The 5,911-nt window shown below is 42.8% G+C and overlaps 1 pseudogene; it reads right to left on the reverse strand.

Moving 5' to 3' along the window:
• Positions 1–274: 274 nt before the first annotated feature.
• LOC106334109 overlaps positions 275–5,911 on the reverse strand; it is a 6,285-nt pseudogene continuing 648 nt past the window's right edge.

A 5,911-nucleotide genomic window follows, 5' to 3' on the forward strand; every position in this document is an offset into this window, starting at 1 on the left:
ACCGTTGCTTGATATGACTCACAAGACCAACGAGTTTGAGATATGTTTGCTTGGATATGACTCACCAAGAAACAAGACAAGTTCTAAACAAAGAACAAAGAGTTTAACTCAAAAGCTTTAGACAAAAATCGATTATCTTTATTCCATAGAAGAGTTTACATACTTATAGAGTTTTGTAGATCTAGGCATTAAATAGAAATGTAGGAAAACAAGGCAAAACATTGAATAAACTTGACTAGATCTGGTCAAGGCACGAAAAATAAAGAGAAGACTACTAGTCAAAGGGACCGATCGGCTTCCCTCCAGATGCATCTGAACCGGCTAAGTCAAAAGCTGTAAGGATCAGCACATAGGCGGGTCGATCAACAAGGGCCGCGGGACGTTCTGATCGGACAAGTTTCATTCCAACAAAGCCCAAGTCTTCTGATAGCTTAAGGATCCTTGCCTTAGAGAAATATCCAAAGGAAAAGTCCATGATCGGTTCGAACAAGGTAGAAAGATCATCAGCGCTGTCGTTGGTACATGCAGTACGAGCCAATCGAGCCAAAAGAGAGAAGCCATGGTCTGAATCGGAATTGGCTCGAGCTAAGTTGGTTCTGGCTTGACCATCAGTCTTGGCTTGTCGAGTTTGCCGAGAGAGACGGGCTTCAGTTCGGTCAGTTCGAGCATCTGGTGGAGGATCTGGAGGAAGCTCCAATCCGGACGTTCGCGGGTCGAGCCGATACACAGCCCGGTCAGTCTGTCTGATCTGATCGGTAGGATGAACCTCAACTGGGACGTCTGGAACGTTCTGATCGGTCTGGTCCATGGATTGGGGCACATCATTCCCTCCTTCTTTAAAAGGATTTGTCCACAATTCTGGATCATCGACAAGAAAAGGAGAAAGATCAGACACATTAAAGCTTGAAGAAATATCATACTTACCTTGCAAATCAAGCTGATAGGCATTTTCATTGATCTTTCTAAGGATCTGAAATGGACCATTGACCCGAGGCATAAGTTTAGACTTTCTTTCTTCTGGAAACCGTTCTTTCCTCAAGTGAACCCAAACAAGATCACCCTCATTAAAGATCACCTCCTTTCTCTTCTTGTAGGCATATCTTTTGCACCCTTCGGTTTTGGCTTCAATGTTTGCACAAACCTGCTCATGTAGCTTCTTGATAATGTCTGCTTTCCTTTTGCCATATGTGCTAACTCTTTCACTCAAAGTCAAAGGCAAAAGATCAAGTGGAGATAAAGGATTAAAGCCATAAACGACTTCAAAAGGTGAAAACTTAGTAGCAGAATGCATAGCATGATTATAAGCAAACTCAACATGAGGCAAGCATTCTTCCCAAAGTTTAAGGTTCTTCTTAACCAATGATCTAAGCAATGCGGATAAAGTTCTATTCACTACTTCAGTTTGACCATCAGTTTGTGGGTGACAAGTTGTAGAGAACATCAATCTTGTTCCTAATTTAGACCACAAAGTTTTCCAGAAATAGCTAAGGAACTTAGCATCACGATCAGAGACAATGGTCTTAGGCATTCCTTGCAATCTAACAATTTCCCTAAAGAACAATTCAGCAACTTGCACAGCATCATCAGTTTTATGACATGGAATGAAATGAGCAATTTTCGAAACAACCACAAAGATGAAGTCTCGGCCAGATTTAGTCCTAGGCAAAACAAGAACAAAATCCATAGAAACATCTACCCAAGGATGAGAAGGAATGGGTAGAGCCGAATACAAACCGTGATTGGACCCTTTGTTTTGGACTTCCTGCAGACCACACATCGGCCACAAATCCTCTCAACGTCCTTCATCAAGCTTGACCAGTAGAAGTGATCATATACCGTCTTGTATGTCTTCTTGACTCCAAAATGTCCCATAAGACCTCCTCCAAGAGATTCCCTGAGAAACAACTCCCTCAAAGAACATTGGGGCACACACAAACGGTTATCAAAGAATAAAAATCCAGAATTTTGAAAGTACTTTCCGTAAGCCACTTTGGAACACTTCTGAAATATTTCTTTGAAATCCGGATCAGCCACATACAAGTCCTTGATAAATTCAAAACCAAGTAGTTTTGTTTCAAGGGCTGAAAGAAGGGTGTACCTTCGGGACAAGGCATCAGCCATAATATTTTCTTTACATTGCTTGTACTTGATGACATAAGGAAATGTCTCAATGAACTCAACCCAACGTGCATGTCTCTTATTCAGCTTCTGTTGACCCTTAAGATGTCTCAAGGACTGGCGGTCCGTGTGGATAACAAACTCCTTCGGCCAAAGATAGTGTCGCCACGTTTGGAGAGCTCTCACCAAAGCATATAGCTCCTGTTCGTAGGTGGGGTAGTTGAGTGTGGCGCCTCCAAGCTTCTCACTGAAGCAAGCAATGGGTTTCCTATCCTGCATCAAGACAGCACCAATCCCAACTTCGGAAGCATCACATTCAATCTCAAAGGTTTTAGAAAAATCTGGAAGTACAAGTAAAGGAGCATGAGTCAACTTCCCTTTTAACATCTGAAAAGCTTCTTCTTGGGCTTGTTCCCATTTGAAACCGACGTTCTTCTTGATCACTTCAGTCAGCGGAGCAGCAATGGAACTGAAGTCTGGAAAAAACCGTCTATAGAAACCGGCCAGACAATGAAAGCTCCTTACCTCGCCCACGGTCGATGGACTCGGCCAGTCTCAGATGGCTTTGATCTTCTCTTCGTCTACTCTAAGTCCATCAGCACCTACAACAAAACCTAAGAACACCACGTGATCTGTTCCAAAAGAGCATTTACCAAGATAGGCAAAGAATTTTTCTTTTCTAAGAACTTTAAGAACAGATTTTAGATGCATCTTATGATCTTCAATGTTTTTGCTATAGACAAGAATGTCATCAAAGTAGACAACAACAAAATGACCAATGAAAGACCTCAAGACATGATTCATCAAGAACATGAAAGTGCTAGGTGCATTAGTAAGACCAAATGGCATAACAAGCCATTCATACAATCCTAACTTGGTTTTAAATGCGGTTTTCCACTCATCACCTTCTTTCATCCTAATCTGGTGATAGCCACTTTTCAAATCAATTTTAGAAAAGACACATGATCCATGCAACTCATCAAGCATGTCGTCTAGCCTAGGGATGGGATGCCTATACTTTACCGTGATGTTGTTGATGGCACGGCAGTCCACACACATGCGCCATGAACCATCCTTTTTTGGCACGAGAAGGACAGGAACATCACAAGGACTGAGGCTTTCCCGGATGTAGCCATTCTCTAGAAGGTCACCAATCTGTTTTTGAAGTTCCTTGGTCTCCACCGGATTGGTACGGTAAGCTGGCCGGTTTGGTAGAGACGCGCTTGGAACAAGGTCTATCTGATGTTCTATGCCTCGTATTGGTGGCAATCCCTTAGGATTCTCATTTGGAAAGACATCAGAATACTCCTGCAAAACATCTAGAAGTTCACTCGGGAACTCCGGTGCAAGGTCAGAATTAGAAGCCATAAGAGATTCTTTGTACACAAGTAAAAGAAATGGCTTTTGAGAGTAAAGAGATTTCTTGACCTGACTTTGCTTTATATATAAATTGGAGTTCCGTTGGGATGATTCAGGTTCATCTGGCTTAGGTTCTTTGTCACGGCTCCTCTTGAGCTGGATCTGATCTTGATGAACCTCCAAAGGTGTCAAAGGAACAAGCGTGATCTTCTTTCCTTTATGATCAAAGGAGTGTCGGTTTGTGAAGCCATCATGCACGGCTCTCTTATCAAATTGCCAAGGCCGGTCCAAGAGAATGTGGCATGCGTCCATAGGAAGGACATTGCAAACGACCTCGTCCTTATATCGGCCAATGGTAATAAGGCAGTAACTTGCTCTTTCACATACTGTTCTCCATCCTCGTTTAGCCATTCCAACCTGAAAGGATGAGAGAGAGGCCGAGTAGCAAGTCCTAGTTTCCTGACAAGAGTGTCACTAGCAACATTAGTACAACTCCCACCATCAATAATCAAAGAACAAACCTTTTCAGAAACTAAGCAACGAGAATGAAAGAGATTCTCCCTTTGTTCCTTTTCATTGGTTTTGGGTTGAACACTCAAAGATCTTCTTGTGACAAGTAGGGGTCCGTGATGTGGGTAGTCGAAGCTGTCCTCCTCATCAAAGATCGGACCGGAATCAGCATCAAAGGTAAAGGCTGGATCGGAAACATCGACCAAGCGGCCGTCCGTCTCATTAAAGATAGACTCGACCATGCCTTTCCTAGCAACAAGTAGTGGCCCGTGATGCGGATATCAAAAGGATTCGTCCTCTTCATCAAAGATCGGACCAAGATCTTCTTTGTCCTCCAGTTCATCCTCAGATTCAACTTCTCCATTCTCCATGAGAATCATCACTCGTTGGTTGGGACAGTTTTTGGCAAAATGTCCTAGACCTTGACATTTGAAACACCTAAAGTCTCTTGCTCGGCCAGAAGCCTCCACTGCCTTTCCTTTGTCATCACGAGCAGGGACATCAGTTTTAAAAGCATTATGTGTTGTGGAAGAAGACTTACCTTTGTCTTGGTAGTTTGGCTTAGGAGCAAAGGCCGATTTAGGAGAGTAGGCCGGTTTAGAGGTAATGGTCGGTTTTGAGAAACTCTTCCTCTTAAGTTGTTGCTCGATCAAGATGGCCTTGTTTAGCATCTGTTCCACACTACCATACTCTTGAAGCTCCATACGGTCTTGGATGTCAGGGTTGAGGCCTGAACGAAAGCGAGCCATGGTGGCATCCAAAGGCTCATCCGTGTCCGTTTTGGTCATCAAGACCTCCATCTCGTGGTAATAATCTTCCACAGACTTGGTTCCCTAAAGCAACCGTCTTAGCTCTTGGTGGAGATCGCGGTGATAGTGGGCTGGCCCGAAACGATTCCTCATCAACACAGTAAGCTCATCCCATGTCTCAATCGGCCGTTCACCTGTTCTCCTCCTGTGGGTCAACACTTGATCCTACCAATTAATAGCATAGCCAGAGAATTCAGTGGCAGCAAGCCTTACTTTTCTAAGTTTAGAATAATTTTGACAATCAAATACATGCTCAATTTTCCTTTCCCACTCAAGAAAAGCATCAGGATCATTTTTACCATCAAAAGGTGGAATTTTCAATTTCAATCCGTTCAAACTATCATCAGTACGACCAGTTCTAGCAAATGGATTGACATCACCTAGATCTCGGGTTCTAGGACCTCTTCTTGGACGGTATGCAGATCTTGCCTCGTCCTCTTGGTCTTCCTCCTCTCGGTTCTCATCGTCGGACCGGTTGTTCCTACGCGGATGGTCTCTTCTTGCTCCGGCTCTAGGATGAGCTTGGCTGGCCTGAAGCTCGTCAAGCCTCTGATTGATCTGATCTAAACCTGCGTTCAACATGTTAGACATAGAATCATTCAAAGCACGCATTTGAAGGTTAGACAGTCCAGCAACTGAGTTTCCGGGATGGTTTCATTCATCATCACTACTCATGGTTCCTGAAATTTCTTAAACACAAAACGTTAGATAAAAAAAATCCTCACTCTCTCAAGTGTTTGATCCTCACCCACACACGTGTTTCTCTCAGAATTTGGATGATAAGAACAACAAATCAAGAAACTCAATGGACAAAATCCAAGCAAACACAAGGGAAATTTTTAAAAGAGAAAGATAAGAGATATTTGGTTTTGGGAATCCGTTTTAACCACCTCAAAGGCTGGATTTCTCCTCAGCCAGCAGGCTTTCTCTTCCACCACCAATCCCCCAAATGAAATCTTTTCGAATTCCTTTTATTTTTTAATATAGAACGATTTTTCTTTTTTTTTTTATAGGTAGAGGATGGTAATGAGGGGCCTGGATTCAAGATAGATAGAAGAAGTGCTTATGATTTAGAAATGGAAGATGAGAAAGATGAATGATTTAGAAGATACCAA

Source organism: Brassica oleracea, chromosome C1, assembly GCF_000695525.1.
Source record: "Brassica oleracea var. oleracea cultivar TO1000 chromosome C1, BOL, whole genome shotgun sequence".
NCBI lineage: Eukaryota > Viridiplantae > Streptophyta > Magnoliopsida > Brassicales > Brassicaceae > Brassica > Brassica oleracea.